Below are 11,863 nucleotides of genomic sequence, written 5' to 3'. Positions count from 1 at the left end.
AATTAATTAAATAAATCCATGATAGCCATTCTACTAAAATCCTCTAATGAATACCACTAAATTATTTTACTAAGTTAATTCACTAATTAACTAGCTTATCAAATTAACTAGTTTAACTATAAATTAACTTTGAAATTAATATACCTCATTGCTGAAAATTTCTTTCCATGCTCTCAACCACTTCTCCTCTTTTCCCTTACTTCATGCCTTCCATTTAACACCCATGCCCACTTATTTATAGCCTGGACTGCCCCTTGTTTTCACCTCCAAATCCATAATCTCATCCACTATTTTATCCTCACAAGACACAAGGCTAATTATGCCTCTATCACATGATTGAAAGCAACTCCTTGAGGGCCAAGCATGCACCAGAGGCTGCCATGTGGCAGCAAAAAGGAGGAGGCTGGTTGTAACGACCCATTAAAAGGCCCAAAATTTATTTAGAATTATTAAAATATTTATTTAAGTTTTGAAAATTATCTAATCAATTATTTAATGTAGCAATTTAGATTTTTAATTGAGGAATATCATTTAATGGCATTTAATTATTGAAGAATTAAATGCAAGGGCATGAAGGTAATTCTAGAGTTTAATTATTAATTAAGATTTTTAATAATAATTTCTTATTATTAGTAATTAAGTGAGATTATGTATTTAAGGGAGAATGAGAATCCATACGTGAGATGGATTTGGATTGAGAGTCTCCTAGTGGTAGTAAGAGAAGGATTCCCAGATATAAAAGGAGATTGAGTTATGGGCTAAGGCGTCTTATACCTATATATATATATAGCTTGATAGCCATAATTTTCTTCACGCCGTGTGAAGAACAAAAGATAGAAAAAGTTTCAGTAGTGTCTAACATAGGAGAAGTTGCTTTGCAATCATTATAATCTAGTCAAGAAGATTAAGGCAAGTATTATCCCTGTAATCACTTCCATTATTAGATCATGATAGTTCGTTTTCAGAATTTTTTATACTCTCGTTTGATACTTAGTTTATCAGCTAGTTTGTATATACTTATATGCATGTTCAGATTAGTGTATCAAAGGCTTTCCTGAGCAAGTATCTATCCCTATAAAACATTCTTACGGGATCATGATTCAGTATTAAATCTCAATTTTTCAGTAACTCTTTGTGGAGTTTCAATTTTTGCAAATAGTGCATGTATATATACATATATGCGTATAACAGTGAGTGCATGAAGCAGATATGCATGATTCTTTATAGCAATTCTTTTAAATATGATCTCCAAATTATGTTAGCATATGTGCTCAGATTAAACAAGACTCTTCATTCTTGTTCCCAGATCTTTATCAGTTGTGTTTACATGCATATGTATGTACGCAGTCATATCAGTATCCAGTGGGTTTGATAAGTGATGCATAATTCTTACAGTGTTTTCTTTCAAATATGATCCTTGAATCATTCTTATGGTTGTTCAAATAGATTGGGATTGTACTCCCAAGATTTCTTTCGGAATGGTGCAGTAAGGTTAAGTTCGATTCAAGATGCAATCTCTGCTACTGTAAGTTTATTCTTATGATGTTTGAAACTTTCGAATGAGCTTTGTGTCATTTGAACGAGTTTTAGGGTTATCCGAATGAGTTCTTAATGTTATCGTATCATTCGAATGAGTTTTTTTTGTTGTTATTCGAATGAGTCCTTGAAAGATCTGAATAGCCTTTGCTTTGTATCATCTAGCATTCGAATGAAACTTTCTATCATTCGAATGACCAGTGTGTGTTCCATTCATCCATTCGAATGCAAGCCCTTTCATCTGAATGAATTTCATCAAATTTCAAAAGTTTGTGAGTAGCATTCGAATGATATAGTAGTGTCATCCGAATGAATTTCTAATAACATCTGAATGTCTTTCCTTTCATTTGAATGCATCTCCCAAGTTCAAAGTTCATATCCGAATACCCTGATAGCATCCAAATGCTCAGGTTAATAGCATCAATGACCCATGCCCTACTCGAATGCATCTTAAGTATTACGCCTTATATCCGAATGACTTTCCTTGCATCCGAATGACTCTCTTGAGATATCCAAATGACTCCCAGTGAATTCTTAATGAAAGTTATTAATTTAATAAAAATATTCAATACTTTAAAAATTGAATTTTTCTATGCCAAGATATGATAAATCCAATATGCCATACCATGACTCAGAAATTACATAATCTTTATATTTCAATATAAATGATGAAGATCATATATCATGTTTAGTAATTATTATGGCATGTTTAACATTATTCTATGAGATTATGTGCATACATATTTGTATGAGCATTGAGTATGACTTTGTATGGAGCACTACATATCGTGTGCCAGTATTTATATGAGCATTGCTTTATGTGCGCTAGGCGGCTTATCCGCGGGGATCCCATTAGTATCAGTTTCAGTTACAACTCAGTTTATGAGGTGCTTACCTGGTGACGACCAGGGGGTTAATGGCTTTGCCCACAGTATGTGCTTACAGTTTTTATGTATGCAGGATTCAGATCAGACATGTATGTTTTACAGTTATGTGAACCTATGTGCCAAAGTTGCATACCTGTATTTAGTTTACAGTTTATGTGCATTATATTTTTATGAATGCAAACAGACAGTGATTATATCTCTTAGTATAAGTTCAGTAAGTAATTTATCAGTATCGATATTCTTCGATTCAGGTTCAGTTATTCTTTCTAGCTTATTACTTGCTGAGCTTTGTAGCTTACCTTGTACTCTTCACCATTCCAGGTCCTAGCAGGGGAGTACTAGATGTGGGGCCTAGCAGCAGTGGCCAAGAATGTGTATACGTGGAGTCGCTCAAGATCAAAGATGTCTGGGTGTTTTGTTAGTTTATGGTGTCTTATCAGTTTAGGATTACTTTTATATTTCAATGGAGGGATTTTCCCTTAGACAAAGCTTATGATTTTCAGTTTACTTGACTCAGAGTTTTTATTTCAGTTTGATTGAGATGTTCAGTTATGGTATCAGATTTCAGTTTATCAGAGCGTTTTATTTTATTTTATCTATTTTTTCCCGTAGCACCTCTTCTCGGGCAGTTCTAAGAAAAGGGATGTTACATTGGTGGCTGAATTTGCAAGTAGAAAATGGAGAATTTAACAGCTAGCAAGGGCAGTTCTTGCTGCCCACACATGGCTACTTCGTGGCAGCCATTAATTCCTTCAATTAGAGGCTCCAACAACACTATTTTGGTGCCCAACTTTGCTTGAAAATTCCAGCTTCTTTCCTACAAAAATCTGCCTTCAATTTCTCAACCTTGGATGGAACCCAAGACCACTACTATGACCTTCAAGTGCGTGACCAATTAGGCTGAAGATCTCCTCAATTTTATGCTCACGTTTGTTGTATTTAACTTTTGGTTGCCCCTTGATAAAAAAATTCAGAATTTTCAGCATCCTTGCACGTCCCAAGGCTTGAACTCTCCATCTTTACTACACACTTGCACTTCCAACCACTAGGCTACAAGCTCCCTTGTTCTTAATCCCACCTAATTTAATCTTTTACCAATTAAGTGTCCAATTTTCCCACCTTGTATTCAGATCCAAGAAATTTCATAATTTCTCATTTATTTCCCTTATTCAAAAGCACATTAGATTTAATATTACTTTCCACAAAATCATAAATATTCATTAATAAATTACTTCCAACGCACTAAATCACTTATTATATTTTTTTCACAAGGTCAGGGATATTACATGAGGTATGCTCGTAGGTTTGATGAGGGTGGTAAACACCATAGTTACTAATTAGGTAAGGCAACCACAAGTATCACAAGAAGCAGGAGGCAGTGGAGGCGATCTGTCAGTCGTCCCAACATCTCTAGTTGTGGATACATATACTGGGAGCCAATTATTGAAAGATTTCATGGCCTTCCGACCACTAGCATTCCATGGAGGCACAAATGCAATAATAGCAGAGAATTAGATGCTATCGATAGAGAAGCATCTACGTTCTATTGGTTGTATAGATGACTGACGGGTGCGACTTAGCACATTTCTATTCAGAGGCGATGCCGAGAAATGGTGGGAGACTGCTTGCCAAAGGTTTGGCAATCGAGAGCCCACATGGGTCGAATTTTAACAAGTGTTCAATGATGCTTATTGTCTAGCGTGGGTCAAAAGGTAGAAGGAGTTTATTAAGTTGGTGCAAGGTACTAAGACAATAGCCCAATATGAGGCAGAGTTTACAACCTTGCCTTGTTATGCCCAGAGTTGGTGTCCATTGAAGCAAAGAAGGCCGCCAAGTTTCGGAGATGATTACTGGCTGATATTCGACATGCATTTGGAGGAGCTCTGAGCATGGATTATGCCATGGTAGTCTAGCGAGCGTATGCTATCGAGCGGGATCGCAACGAGTGGAGAGAGACTCAAGAAGCCAAGAAGGGCACAAGTACATCTTAGGGTTCATCCAGTAATAAGAAAAGGAAGTGGATAGCTGGACAAGGAAATAATACAGAGAATAATCCATAGTGCAATCAATATGGGAGAAAGCACGGAGGACCGTGTCTAGCTGGGAAAAACATATGTTACAAGTGTGGACAAGAAGGGCATAGGAAGAAAGATTGTCCGAGAAATCAAGCAACACTCCCCACACCAGAGGTGACCTGTTTCAGGTGCAAATAGAAAGGACACACACCTAATCGGTGTACACAACCACCCTAGAATAGAGGCCAATAGGAAAATCAGAGGCCACCAATAGTTAGAGGGCTAGGAGTGGCACCCATACTAGCATTACTAGTAGCTCAGCATCCACTGCCTGCGGAGAGACCCTAGGTGCAGGGTAGGGTTTATGCTCTCACCACAACGGATGCAGAGCAAGGTGACGAGACTATCTAGGGTATTTTATCCTTATATGGTCATGATGTACGTGCATTATTTGATCCTAGTTCTACACACTCTTTTATTACGCTGCACACAGTATGTTATGTTCCCCATTTCTAGATTTCTTTATCGTATCATTTGATTGTTTCTACACTGGGAGATAAGATTATGGTGGCTTGAGAAATATTTGAGAATTGTGAGATTAAGGTACATGATAAGAAGTTATTGGGAGACTTGGTAATTTTTGATGATAGGGATTTTGATATGATCCTTGGCATGGATTGGTTGTCACGACATTATGCAAGAGTTGACTGTCGACGAAAGATTATCGACTTTGAACTACCTCAATAGTCGATCCTTATATATAGAGGAGTCAAGCCTATGTCTACGATCCCTATGATCTCAGTGATGAAAGTCGAGAATGTAACACCTCGCTTTCCCAGGGCATTGGATAACGTAAGATTTCAAGGATATATTTTTTCCAATAGAAACTTAACACATAAATTGTTCCCCAACAATCCCATTACACCTTCTCAGTATATCAACTCATAATCATTAATAAACTAAGATAGATAAATCATCTCAAATGAAGAAGTTAGATCGAAACCTCAAATAGTATATAACCAAAACCATCTCATTCATAACTATAAAGTCAAACTATCATTTTACATGATGTCATCAAAATATACAACATAATTAAAAGCGACATACTATAAACCATCTACTAAACGCCATCACTTTTGGGCTATCCCTTTTCTCTTCGTGCCGCTACTTTCACCTAGAACGTTTGAATATTCCAGAGACATAGTCCAAATTAGATGATGAATCATCTTAATGAGATTCAAAACACATTTTCATGAATGTATGCAAGTCATGAAATAAACCAACATAACCCGATGAGACCTACCCTAAGAGAATCCCTCATAGTGCTTAACCCATATAAACCACACCAAATGCATGACAATGCCACATATCACAACTCAATGCATCGTATAAATAACATTTTATGAACATCATTTATTGCATAAAATATAATGCACATGTATAAAACGTTTTGGGATAAACGTCCCACATGAAACCAACCATTACCAATAACTGTTTGCATGAAACAAAACTATTTTGCATGAAATCATAACACATTTAGGTAGCTCAAATACCAATTTTTTAGGGTAAGAACACTCACCTCGAACGTATTTAGAATACCTCGATTCTCGTGTATTGTAATACCACAGATTTTTTCAGAATCAAATAGGATTTAATGCCTGAGACTAAAGGGTTTCGATACTTGAGAAAATAGGTCATTTCAAGGGATTATTGAAGCCTGAGACAAAAGATTATTTTTTGAGCCAGGGGCAAAGTTATAATTATTGAAGTTCGGGTAAAAGTACAATTGATCAAAAGTCTTGGGAATTAGTGTAAAAGATATGAATTTCAAAATATCCTTGGACATTAAACTTCAATCAAATTTAGTTTTGGATCATTTTGAAGTCTAAGCCCAAGTCTCCAAGTCTTTACTTAGACTCCAAGATTACTTAGACTCCAAGGCTGGGACATGTGGCAAGCTTTTATTGGCCACACATGGAAGGTAATAATGAGGCCTCCTGATTATATGGGACACATGGCGCCATAAGATAAAAACAATGATGTTGGCTCAAATCTCAAGGCCAAGTGGAAAAATCTTGTGGTGACACATGGAAAAGGGGTAGAAAAGTAATGATGAGTTATAATTAAGGGCGATAGATGGCAAAATGTGATTTATTGAGCACTTCTATAAATAGGCTATGGAGAGGAGAATCTGGCCATGTCCCAAGGGGGAAAGGAAGGTTATTTTGAGAGCTTTCTAAGTGAGGTTCTATTCTTAAAAGAGAGGGGGAGGTTCTGCAAAAAAGAGGAGTGAATTTGGTGGAGAAACGAAGGAGATACGAAGGTTTGATGGGAAATTGCACCTCATCGGAATTTGGGCCAAAGTAGTCAGAAATTAGAGAGGTAAGTCTTTTTTTTTGTTATAATCTTGTAGAGCATTAAAAAGTAAAGCTATAGGAAAAAACGAGGGTTGAATCGGAGTTAAAACGATCAAGTTATGGCCGAAATACAAAGGAGATCGAAAGTTGTCAGAAAATAAGGGGTGGCGTGTGAGCTTCAAGCGTCGGGAGGGGCTGCTCGTGGTAGCGCATGAGGCCCCTTCCATGGGAGCATGTAGCATTATTTTTCCATTAAATTTTTATGAAATACTCCCATTTGAATGACCTATAACTCTGTATAAAAATATTTGGCATTTACCTTACGAAAACTCATGTTTTGGTAGTAAACAACATCGATTTGTGTGTAAATGGCACTTTCTGGTGAACCTAAAGGTGAGTGATTCTTGTGCATGCTTCTTGCTTCCTCTTGATCACTCTTGGGTTCATTATAGATGGTTCGTTGCTTACATATTATGTTTCCTTTATTTCGAGCATATCCTTTTTACTTTATGGCATTGGGTTTGACCATGACTACTTTCGTTAGTGGCTTGTGGCTTGCATATCATATTCCTTCTACTTTGTCATACAACATCTCATGGTTGGTGGCTTACATCTTGCATTTCCTTTCCTTGAGCATATCTTGTCTATTTTATACGTATCTCGGTGTTTGTATTTGTGGTTGGTTGATGGGACTAGAATTTGAACATGAGGATTAGCAACTTGTTGGTGGAACATCACGATGATCGTGGAGGAAATCCTGTGCCTAGAGGTGAGGCAAAAGGGGTTGGATCACGATCACATGCCCAGAGGTGGGGCTTAACCTAGAGGTGAGGTTGAGATATTTCACACAAGTGCCGACGAGTATAATAGTGGCTCGCAATCCTATGCCTAGAGGTGAGGTCGTGCCTAGAGGTGAGGCATGAGGGGCTGGGCCACGATCATGTGCCTAGAGGTGGGGCTTAGCCTAGAGGTGAGGTTGAGATGTTTGGCATGATGATGGGCCGAGAAAATGGTGATAAGGGAAGATTCTTGTTGTTCTTTGTATTCATTTTCTTATGCACGAACTATTTCCTTTCTTGAATTACTCGTTGAGATGTCTCTTGTCTAACGTATGCATGCATGTATCTTCTTTCTTGTGCCACTCACTTAGATGTAACTATCTAACTTGGGTGTTTCATACCCTTGGGATATTCAACGTCCCAAGTATCTCAATGTGTCAGGTACCGGAGATAAGCAAGAGAAAAGGGCTAGGAGGAAGTCGAAGTTTAGTTTAACTTCCTATTACCCATGTACTATGGATCTTATGTAATCTTTGGGTTTGTTTGAGAGTTGTGTTTCGTAGTTGTATAAATAGGGGTTATGTAAGGCTTGGATTTACTTATTATACCGTTAAAGTTATAAGTCGTGATTACTATGTACTGTGAACATGTGTGAGTGTCCTACCATTGCACCTATAGTGATGTGTTGTGCTTTTTTGGAGTATTGAAAGTCGTATGAAATTCTTACGTTTGTAAAGGAAATCTAGTGGAAACCTCTTTATTAAGCTTTGATTAAGTTTACAGGTTCGATCCAACGCTTTTGTTGATTAAGGGTTTCCAATAACGCTCGAGGTTATTATTAGCATAAAATGAAAATCATATTGCTTCATTGTGTAATTGAAAAGTGGGGCATTACATGCACGACCTTGATTTGCATGTTAAACCTCAAACACTCGTACTTTTACCCAACCTCGAGCCACGATACTCCCTAAACATCATATTTATTTAAAGAAGCATCAAAATCCATTTTTTCTTAATTTTCCATAATTTTCTTTATTTCTCTCCTAGTTTTCACCTCGATAATTCCAAAATTATTATCTCCTCAAACATTTTCCCAAATTTTTCAACATGATAGTTCCTAAAATAATTTTAGAAACATATTAAAATTAATTTTAGAATATACCCCCAGCCCACTTACCTTCAGGCGCTAAGCGCGTGTTTGCGCATGAAGTGTGGCGCGTGCAGCTTAGGCGCTGATCTTCTTCCTCGATTTCAGCCAAATTATTTTTTAAATTTACAAAATTAAAGTTTTTAATGAATTTTCCAACAATTTTGAAAAACTACCACATATGTTAAATTATTTTTATTTTTAATTATGAAATTATTTTTAAATTTAGAGGCGATTTTTCAAAAGTTGCTGTTAAATTAAATTTTGCTATAATTTTTGGAAACCATAGCAAAAAACGTATTTTGCAACAGTTTGTAAACTGCCGCAAAATACCATGTTTTGCGACGTTTTTTAAAACCACCGCAAAAAGATCGCTGCAAAAAAATAATTTTTTTGTAGTATTGGTCTTAGCTGTTTGCTCATCGAACTATTTTCGATCATCTGGTTCTAGTGCAATAAGCACTTTGTGATGAGAGAGTAACACTCTTATCTTCTTTTTTCAACTGCCGAAATCTCCCTTTCCATCAAATGTTTTGATTTCAAATCGAGTTGTTGTCATCTTCGCCTTGCATGAAGGTATCTTAAGAAAACCATAGATACTGACAGAGACACACAGAAAACACCTACTGATCGTGACTCTTCAAAAAATCCTAGAGATTCAGACAGAACCAATAGTGCAAAGACTAACCCTAGATTTGATCACACAGACTTTGAGAGCACTAAAAGAAACCTAAACCGTGTGTATTAAAGAAATGGCTCTGATACCACTTGTTATGTAGACATAAAGCAAATCGCGCACACACACACACACACACACACTTTGATATCACTATAAGCTTTTAGACCCAACAATAGAGACACAATCAGAAATATACAAAACAACTAGCAAACACAAACAAAATAATGGAAAGTAAATGACATAGAGAGATTTACTGTGGTTCACCCTGAAAGGACTACGTTCACGTTGAGCTCTGGTGAGAAGATCTCACTGCACTATACGAGAAATAGAGATTACACCCTTATAAACACTCACACAAAAAACTTTATGTACAACACTGATTCAATAACCAAAACTGCCTAAGAATCACTAATACAGATTAGGGCATAACTTATCGAACCAGAAAATACGTACATAACATGTACAAATCTTACAGATTAAAATAAAGGAAGCCATAAGGCACCCTTGAAGAGACACCAGACTTACTCACATTTCCTTCTTCCCTCTCTGTTCCTCGACCCTACCTCTCTTTGTCTCTGGCGTTTTGATGATCTGACGCTCTAAATCCCGATGGTAGGCTAAATAGCAGATTTGGACGATTGGGATAGGACTTCAGAAAAGGTAAGATGGAAGGCTGAGATTGAATCATGCAGCACGATATTTCTTTGCACTGAAGGGAATAATCAGGCATAATCTAGAATGCCCGGATGGTTTCCATGTGGCCCTCCATCGAGCGTCATGAGGCAGCCTGAGATTGCCGATTGTGGCCCTCTAACTCCTTGGCACAATACGACATCATTTGATGCTTCACTAGTAACAGGAACATCAGATGCTTCAGAATCCATTGCCTATTTAAATTTCATATTGTAATTATCTATATGATTAATTGTATTTATTGTAATTATTTATTAGTATAATTATCATTAGGTGGTCCTATTTATTTAAAAAATATCATTTAAACCATTAGGTAATTATCTCCTATAGTATTTATCGACTAGATAAAGAGTGATAATTGTCTTTCAAATTGAATCAAACTAATTTGATGGGATTAGTTTGAATGAGGATGAACATTAATCAGTCTATAAATAGAGAGTTCCTCTGTTGGAAAAAGAACACAGTCATACAGACAGTGAAGGCAGTTTAGATCCCAAATCAAGTTCAGATATGAGGGCATACACCATCGTTGTGTATTTGGCTTATTGATTGGAAACATCCAAATCAATTTCAATACAGGTTTTCATATAAATAATGGCCGGAGGTCAGCGTGTTTATATTTAATTCTTCTTACACATATAACTTAAGTATACAAAATAAATAAATGGAATATAAAAAATCAATCTATTTATGAAGTGAAGTGATTACAAACCTCAAAATTGTCATCATCGAATGGAATATCATCAGTACTGTCAACGTCGAAAACGTTATACTCATTGACTGCCCTTTTATTCTCATACATGGGAATATCCAACCCAATCAGAGCATTCTGAAGATATTTCAGTGATAATTAGAAAAGTGGTTCAAGTTCATGCCAACAAAGCTACGGGCATGGAGGGGAAAAAATAATGAACATTGGCATATATATTGAGGTTGTGATACCCCAGAATCTAATGTAAAGGTTAGATGATGCAATAAAGTGTTTTAATGGAAGTTTTAGGCTTAAGTGTAAATGGAAATGGTTTTAAGGACTTAAATGCAAAATAAAGGATAATAATTGTCATGATAAAGGCTTGTTTGAGAAGCCTTGAGTTTGTAAAGGATAACGTCTCCAAATGAATGTCATGATAAAAGCTTGTTAGGAAAGCTTTGAGTTGGTAAACTTTCATTGGAAGACTTATGGTCATAATAAAGGCTTGTGGAAGAAGTCTTGAGGTGGAAAGATTATATTGGATAATTGTATTCAAAAGTCTTAAACCATGATTACCTTTATTTCTTAATTCAAAAGTAAATGGAGTTGGAAGAATGTTATTGGCTTGCTAAAAGATAAGGATAAGATGGGTTGAATAAAGGGTCACGTAAAGGGCAAATGGAGAAATGAGATTGGAAAAAAGAAGAAGTTTGAATAGGAAGATTGGTTATAATGATTAAAAGTCTTAACTTGGGAGACTTAACTTGGGAGACTTGACTTGTAAGACTTGAATTGGCTTGCAAAGGAAGGAGAAGATGGAGCTTATCTTGAAGGCCACGTGAAGGTGTACTTGGAAGCTTAGGATTGGAAGAAATGAAGGCTTGTGTGCTAAGTGGGCTTGGGAATTAAGAGGTTTGGGAAAGGGGTGGTGGAACTGTGATTGCATACATGGGCCGGGGTAGGTCATAACCATGGGTGGAATGCTTCCCAGTGTAGGCATGTGTGTGATATGGGCTTGCTTAGGAAAGTGTGTTTCCCAGGATAGCAAGCATGGGGATATGTGTGTTCCCCGAATTTGG

This window comes from Diospyros lotus, chromosome 6, assembly GCF_014633365.1.
Source record: "Diospyros lotus cultivar Yz01 chromosome 6, ASM1463336v1, whole genome shotgun sequence".
NCBI lineage: Eukaryota > Viridiplantae > Streptophyta > Magnoliopsida > Ericales > Ebenaceae > Diospyros > Diospyros lotus.
This window is presented reverse-complemented; position numbering follows the sequence as displayed.